This window comes from Hoplias malabaricus, unplaced genomic scaffold, assembly GCF_029633855.1.
Source record: "Hoplias malabaricus isolate fHopMal1 unplaced genomic scaffold, fHopMal1.hap1 scaffold_255, whole genome shotgun sequence".
Classification (NCBI taxonomy): Eukaryota; Metazoa; Chordata; class Actinopteri; order Characiformes; family Erythrinidae; genus Hoplias; species Hoplias malabaricus.
Genome location: NW_027100979.1, coordinates 45,965 through 52,224, shown reverse-complemented (window position 1 = coordinate 52,224; position 6,260 = coordinate 45,965). Strand labels below are relative to the sequence as shown.

Genomic DNA, 6,260 nt, shown 5'->3' with positions numbered 1-6,260 from the left:
ACACACTCTATCAGATTGTAAGCGATCACTGCTGGCTGTAGAAGACTATTTCTATATACTCTTCTAAGAGTAATACTTGTTTTAGAGCTGCCTGTAAACGGTAGACCACCTGACACCTCAAATGAAAATGATTGGCTTTCCAGTTCGTTTTTTTTTTTTTGTTGTTTTTTTTTTTTAAGTTTTCTTCTTCTCTTGTGTTTAAATGACTGTGGTTACTGTCTTTATAATAGAAACTTAAGCTAAAAAGCTTACAGCACCTAGTATTCCAGGCAGTCTCCCATCCAAGTACTAACTAGGCCAACTCTTCTTCGCTTCCGAGATCAGACGGGATCGGGCTTTCAAGGAGTGGTATCAGATGTAAGCGATCACTGCTGGCTGTAGAAGACTATTTCTATATACTCTTCTAAGAGTAATACTTGTTTTAGAGCTGCCTGTAAACGGTAGACCACCTGACACCTCAAATGAAAATGATTGGCTTTCCAGTTCGTTTTTTTTTTTTTTTTTTAAGTTTTCTTCTTCTCTTGTGTTTAAATGACTGTGGTTACTGTCTTTATAATAGAAACTTAAGCTAAAAAGCTTACAGCACCTAGTATTCCCAGGCAGTCTCCCATCCAAGTACTAACTAGGCCCAACTCTTCTTCGCTTCCGAGATCAGACGGGATCGGGCTTTCAAGGAGTGGTATGGCCGTAAGCGATCACTGCTGGCTGTAGAAGACTATTTCTATATACTCTTCTAAGAGTAATACTTGTTTTAGAGCTGCCTGTAAACGGTAGACCACCTGACACCTCAAATGAAAATGATTGGCTTTCCAGTTCGTTTTTTTTTGTTGTTTTTTTTTAAGTTTTCTTCTTCTCTTGTGTTTAAATGACTGTGGTTACTGTCTTTATAATAGAAACTTAAGCTAAAAAGCTTACAGCACCTAGTATTCCCAGGCAGTCTCCCATCCAAGTACTAACTAGGCCCAACTCTTCTTCGCTTCCGAGATCAGACGGGATCGGGCTTTCAAGGAGTGGTATGGCCGTAAGCGATCACTGCTGGCTGTAGAAGACTATTTCTATATACTCTTCTAAGAGTAATACTTGTTTTAGAGCTGCCTGTAAACGGTAGACCACCTGACACCTCAAATGAAAATGATTGGCTTTCCAGTTCGTTTTTTTTTTTTTTTTTTAAGTTTTCTTCTTCTCTTGTGTTTAAATGACTGTGGTTACTGTCTTTATAATAGAAACTTAAGCTAAAAAGCTTACAGCACCTAGTATTCCCAGGCAGTCTCCCATCCAAGTACTAACTAGGCCCAACTCTTCTTCGCTTCCGAGATCAGACGGGATCGGCTTTCAAGGAGTGGTATGGCCGTAAGCGATCACTGCTGGCTGTAGAAGACTATTTCTATATACTCTTCTAAGAGTAATACTTGTTTTAGAGCTGCCTGTAAACGGTAGACCACCTGACACCTCAAATGAAAATGATTGGCTTTCCAGTTCGTTTTTTTTTTGTGTGTTTTTTTTAAGTTTTCTTCTTCTCTTGTGTTTAAATGACTGTGGTTACTGTCTTTATAATAGAAACTTAAGCTAAAAAGCTTACAGCACCTAGTATTCCCAGGCAGTCTCCCATCCAAGTACTAACTAGGCCCAACTCTTCTTCGCTTCCGAGATCAGACGGGATCAGGCTTTCAAGGAGTGGTATGGCCGTAAGCGATCACTGCTGGCTGTAGAAGACTATTTCTATATACTCTTCTAAGAGTAATACTTGTTTTAGAGCTGCCTGTAAACGGTAGACCACCTGACACCTCAAATGAAAATGATTGGCTTTCCAGTTCGTTTTTTTTTTTTGTCGTTTTTTTTTTAAGTTTTCTTCTTCTCTTGTGTTTAAATGACTGTGGTTACTGTCTTTATAATAGAAACTTAAGCTAAAAAGCTTACAGCACCTAGTATTCCCAGGCAGTCTCCCATCCAAGTACTAACTAGGCCCAACTCTTCTTCGCTTCCGAGATCAGACGGGATCGGGCTTTCAAGGAGTGGTATGGCCGTAAGCGATCACTGCTGGCTGTAGAAGACTATTTCTATATACTCTTCTAAGAGTAATACTTGTTTTAGAGCTGCCTGTAAACGGTAGACCACCTGACACCTCAAATGAAAATGATTGGCTTTCCAGTTCGTTTTTTTTTTTTTTTTTTAAGTTTTCTTCTTCTCTTGTGTTTAAATGACTGTGGTTACTGTCTTTATAATAGAAACTTAAGCTAAAAAGCTTACAGCACCTAGTATTCCCAGGCAGTCTCCCATCCAAGTACTAACTAGGCCCAACTCTTCTTCGCTTCCGAGATCAGACGGGATCGGGCTTTCAAGGAGTGGTATGGCCGTAAGCGATCACTGCTGGCTGTAGAAGACTATTTCTATATACTCTTCTAAGAGTAATACTTGTTTTAGAGCTGCCTGTAAACGGTAGACCACCTGACACCTCAAATGAAAATGATTGGCTTTCCAGTTCGTTTTTTTTTTTTTGTGTTGTTTTTTTTAAGTTTTCTTCTTCTCTTGTGTTTAAATGACTGTGGTTACTGTCTTTATAATAGAAACTTAAGCTAAAAAGCTTACAGCACCTAGTATTCCCAGGCAGTCTCCCATCCAAGTACTAACTAGGCCCAACTCTTCTTCGCTTCCGAGATCAGACGGGATCGGGCTTTCAAGGAGTGGTATGGCCGTAAGCGATCACTGCTGGCTGTAGAAGACTATTTCTATATACTCTTCTAAGAGTAATACTTGTTTTAGAGCTGCCTGTAAACGGTAGACCACCTGACACCTCAAATGAAAATGATTGGCTTTCCAGTTCGTTTTTTTTTTTGTTGTTTTTTTTTTTAAGTTTTCTTCTTCTCTTGTGTTTAAATGACTGTGGTTACTGTCTTTATAATAGAAACTTAAGCTAAAAAGCTTACAGCACCTAGTATTCCCAGGCAGTCTCCCATCCAAGTACTAACTAGGCCCAACTCTTCTTCGCTTCCGAGATCAGACGGGATCGGGCTTTCAAGGAGTGGTATGGCCGTAAGCGATCACTGCTGGCTGTAGAAGACTATTTCTATATACTCTTCTAAGAGTAATACTTGTTTTAGAGCTGCCTGTAAACGGTAGACCACCTGACACCTCAAATGAAAATGATTGGCTTTCCAGTTCGTTTTTTTTTTTTTTTTTTTTAAGTTTTCTTCTTCTCTTGTGTTTAAATGACTGTGGTTACTGTCTTTATAATAGAAACTTAAGCTAAAAAGCTTACAGCACCTAGTATTCCCAGGCAGTCTCCCATCCAAGTACTAACTAGGCCCAACTCTTCTTCGCTTCCGAGATCAGACGGGATCGGGCTTTCAAGGAGTGGTATGGCCGTAAGCGATCACTGCTGGCTGTAGAAGACTATTTCTATATACTCTTCTAAGAGTAATACTTGTTTTAGAGCTGCCTGTAAACGGTAGACCACCTGACACCTCAAATGAAAATGATTGGCTTTCCAGTTCGTTTTTTTTTTTGTTGTTTTTTTTTTAAGTTTTCTTCTTCTCTTGTGTTTAAATGACTGTGGTTACTGTCTTTATAATAGAAACTTAAGCTAAAAAGCTTACAGCACCTAGTATTCCCAGGCAGTCTCCCATCCAAGTACTAACTAGGCCCAACTCTTCTTCGCTTCCGAGATCAGACGGGATCGGGCTTTCAAGGAGTGGTATGGCCGTAAGCGATCACTGCTGGCTGTAGAAGACTATTTCTATATACTCTTCTAAGAGTAATACTTGTTTTAGAGCTGCCTGTAAACGGTAGACCACCTGACACCTCAAATGAAAATGATTGGCTTTCCAGTTCGTTTTTTTTTTTTTTTTTTTTAAGTTTTCTTCTTCTCTTGTGTTTAAATGACTGTGGTTACTGTCTTTATAATAGAAACTTAAGCTAAAAAGCTTACAGCACCTAGTATTCCCAGGCAGTCTCCCATCCAAGTACTAACTAGGCCCAACTCTTCTTCGCTTCCGAGATCAGACGGGATCGGCTTTCAAGGAGTGGTATGGCCGTAAGCGATCACTGCTGGCTGTAGAAGACTATTTCTATATACTCTTCTAAGAGTAATACTTGTTTTAGAGCTGCCTGTAAACGGTAGACCACCTGACACCTCAAATGAAAATGATTGGCTTTCCAGTTCGTTTTTTTTTTTGTGTTTTTTTTAAGTTTTCTTCTTCTCTTGTGTTTAAATGACTGTGGTTACTGTCTTTATAATAGAAACTTAAGCTAAAAAGCTTACAGCACCTAGTATTCCCAGGCAGTCTCCCATCCAAGTACTAACTAGGCCCAACTCTTCTTCGCTTCCGAGATCAGACGGGATCGGGCTTTCAAGGAGTGGTATGGCCGTAAGCGATCACTGCTGGCTGTAGAAGACTATTTCTATATACTCTTCTAAGAGTAATACTTGTTTTAGAGCTGCCTGTAAACGGTAGACCACCTGACACCTCAAATGAAAATGATTGGCTTTCCAGTTCGTTTTTTTTTTTTGTTGTTTTTTTTTTTTAAGTTTTCTTCTTCTCTTGTGTTTAAATGACTGTGGTTACTGTCTTTATAATAGAAACTTAAGCTAAAAAGCTTACAGCACCTAGTATTCCCAGGCAGTCTCCCATCCAAGTACTAACTAGGCCCAACTCTTCTTCGCTTCCGAGATCAGACGGGATCGGGCTTTCAAGGAGTGGTATGGCCGTAAGCGATCACTGCTGGCTGTAGAAGACTATTTCTATATACTCTTCTAAGAGTAATACTTGTTTTAGAGCTGCCTGTAAACGGTAGACCACCTGACACCTCAAATGAAAATGATTGGCTTTCCAGTTCGTTTTTTTTTTTTGTTGTTTTTTTTTTTAAGTTTTCTTCTTCTCTTGTGTTTAAATGACTGTGGTTACTGTCTTTATAATAGAAACTTAAGCTAAAAAGCTTACAGCACCTAGTATTCCCAGGCAGTCTCCCATCCAAGTACTAACTAGGCCCAACTCTTCTTCGCTTCCGAGATCAGACGGGATCGGGCTTTCAAGGAGTGGTATGGCCGTAAGCGATCACTGCTGGCTGTAGAAGACTATTTCTATATACTCTTCTAAGAGTAATACTTGTTTTAGAGCTGCCTGTAAACGGTAGACCACCTGACACCTCAAATGAAAATGATTGGCTTTCCAGTTCGTTTTTTTTTTTTGTTGTTTTTTTTTTTAAGTTTTCTTCTTCTCTTGTGTTTAAATGACTGTGGTTACTGTCTTTATAATAGAAACTTAAGCTAAAAAGCTTACAGCACCTAGTATTCCCAGGCAGTCTCCCATCCAAGTACTAACTAGGCCCAACTCTTCTTCGCTTCCGAGATCAGACGGGATCGGGCTTTCAAGGAGTGGTATGGCCGTAAGCGATCACTGCTGGCTGTAGAAGACTATTTCTATATACTCTTCTAAGAGTAATACTTGTTTTAGAGCTGCCTGTAAACGGTAGACCACCTGACACCTCAAATGAAAATGATTGGCTTTCCAGTTCGTTTTTTTTTTTTGTTGTTTTTTTTTTTTAAGTTTTCTTCTTCTCTTGTGTTTAAATGACTGTGGTTACTGTCTTTATAATAGAAACTTAAGCTAAAAAGCTTACAGCACCTAGTATTCCCAGGCAGTCTCCCATCCAAGTACTAACTAGGCCCAACTCTTCTTCGCTTCCGAGATCAGACGGGATCGGGCTTTCAAGGAGTGGTATGGCCGTAAGCGATCACTGCTGGCTGTAGAAGACTATTTCTATATACTCTTCTAAGAGTAATACTTGTTTTAGAGCTGCCTGTAAACGGTAGACCACCTGACACCTCAAATGAAAATGATTGGCTTTCCAGTTCGTTTTTTTTTTGTTGTTTTTTTTTTAAGTTTTCTTCTTCTCTTGTGTTTAAATGACTGTGGTTACTGTCTTTATAATAGAAACTTAAGCTAAAAAGCTTACAGCACCTAGTATTCCCAGGCAGTCTCCCATCCAAGTACTAACTAGGCCCAACTCTTCTTCGCTTCCGAGATCAGACGGGATCGGGCTTTCAAGGAGTGGTATGGCCGTAAGCGATCACTGCTGGCTGTAGAAGACTATTTCTATATACTCTTCTAAGAGTAATACTTGTTTTAGAGCTGCCTGTAAACGGTAGACCACCTGACACCTCAAATGAAAATGATTGGCTTTCCAGTTCGTTTTTTTTTTTGTTGTTTTTTTTTTTAAGTTTTCTTCTTCTCTTGTGTTTAAATGACTGTGGTTACTGTCTT

At 39.5% G+C, this 6,260-nt stretch overlaps 15 non-coding genes and 2 pseudogenes across 15 annotated transcripts; all 17 read right to left on the bottom strand.

The window, feature by feature from the left end:
* Positions 1 to 574: 574 nt before the first annotated feature.
* LOC136683740 (5S ribosomal RNA) lies at positions 575 to 693 on the bottom strand. Its single transcript, XR_010799280.1, has one exon. It is a non-coding gene; the product is annotated as a 5S ribosomal RNA (ribosomal RNA).
* A 215-nt stretch (positions 694 to 908) lies between these two features.
* LOC136683739 (5S ribosomal RNA) lies at positions 909 to 1,027 on the bottom strand. Its single transcript, XR_010799279.1, has one exon. It is a non-coding gene; the product is annotated as a 5S ribosomal RNA (ribosomal RNA).
* A 211-nt stretch (positions 1,028 to 1,238) lies between these two features.
* LOC136683803 (5S ribosomal RNA) lies at positions 1,239 to 1,356 on the bottom strand (annotated as a pseudogene).
* Positions 1,357 to 1,572: 216 nt separating this feature from the next.
* On the bottom strand, positions 1,573 to 1,691 carry LOC136683788 (5S ribosomal RNA). Its single transcript, XR_010799325.1, has one exon. It is a non-coding gene; the product is annotated as a 5S ribosomal RNA (ribosomal RNA).
* Positions 1,692 to 1,910: 219 nt separating this feature from the next.
* Positions 1,911 to 2,029, bottom strand: LOC136683738 (5S ribosomal RNA). Its single transcript, XR_010799278.1, has one exon. It is a non-coding gene; the product is annotated as a 5S ribosomal RNA (ribosomal RNA).
* Positions 2,030 to 2,240: 211 nt separating this feature from the next.
* LOC136683737 (5S ribosomal RNA) lies at positions 2,241 to 2,359 on the bottom strand. Its single transcript, XR_010799277.1, has one exon. It is a non-coding gene; the product is annotated as a 5S ribosomal RNA (ribosomal RNA).
* Positions 2,360 to 2,579: 220 nt separating this feature from the next.
* LOC136683736 (5S ribosomal RNA) lies at positions 2,580 to 2,698 on the bottom strand. The gene has a single exon (XR_010799276.1). It is a non-coding gene; the product is annotated as a 5S ribosomal RNA (ribosomal RNA).
* Positions 2,699 to 2,917: 219 nt separating this feature from the next.
* LOC136683734 (5S ribosomal RNA) lies at positions 2,918 to 3,036 on the bottom strand. Its single transcript, XR_010799274.1, has one exon. It is a non-coding gene; the product is annotated as a 5S ribosomal RNA (ribosomal RNA).
* A 213-nt stretch (positions 3,037 to 3,249) lies between these two features.
* LOC136683733 (5S ribosomal RNA) lies at positions 3,250 to 3,368 on the bottom strand. Its single transcript, XR_010799273.1, has one exon. It is a non-coding gene; the product is annotated as a 5S ribosomal RNA (ribosomal RNA).
* Positions 3,369 to 3,586: 218 nt separating this feature from the next.
* LOC136683732 (5S ribosomal RNA) lies at positions 3,587 to 3,705 on the bottom strand. Its single transcript, XR_010799272.1, has one exon. It is a non-coding gene; the product is annotated as a 5S ribosomal RNA (ribosomal RNA).
* Positions 3,706 to 3,918: 213 nt separating this feature from the next.
* On the bottom strand, positions 3,919 to 4,036 carry LOC136683802 (5S ribosomal RNA; annotated as a pseudogene).
* A 215-nt stretch (positions 4,037 to 4,251) lies between these two features.
* LOC136683731 (5S ribosomal RNA) lies at positions 4,252 to 4,370 on the bottom strand. Its single transcript, XR_010799271.1, has one exon. It is a non-coding gene; the product is annotated as a 5S ribosomal RNA (ribosomal RNA).
* A 221-nt stretch (positions 4,371 to 4,591) lies between these two features.
* LOC136683730 (5S ribosomal RNA) lies at positions 4,592 to 4,710 on the bottom strand. Its single transcript, XR_010799270.1, has one exon. It is a non-coding gene; the product is annotated as a 5S ribosomal RNA (ribosomal RNA).
* Positions 4,711 to 4,930: 220 nt separating this feature from the next.
* LOC136683729 (5S ribosomal RNA) lies at positions 4,931 to 5,049 on the bottom strand. Its single transcript, XR_010799269.1, has one exon. It is a non-coding gene; the product is annotated as a 5S ribosomal RNA (ribosomal RNA).
* A 220-nt stretch (positions 5,050 to 5,269) lies between these two features.
* LOC136683728 (5S ribosomal RNA) lies at positions 5,270 to 5,388 on the bottom strand. Its single transcript, XR_010799268.1, has one exon. It is a non-coding gene; the product is annotated as a 5S ribosomal RNA (ribosomal RNA).
* Positions 5,389 to 5,609: 221 nt separating this feature from the next.
* Positions 5,610 to 5,728, bottom strand: LOC136683727 (5S ribosomal RNA). Its single transcript, XR_010799267.1, has one exon. It is a non-coding gene; the product is annotated as a 5S ribosomal RNA (ribosomal RNA).
* Positions 5,729 to 5,945: 217 nt separating this feature from the next.
* Positions 5,946 to 6,064, bottom strand: LOC136683726 (5S ribosomal RNA). The gene has a single exon (XR_010799266.1). It is a non-coding gene; the product is annotated as a 5S ribosomal RNA (ribosomal RNA).
* Positions 6,065 to 6,260: the final 196 nt, after the last annotated feature.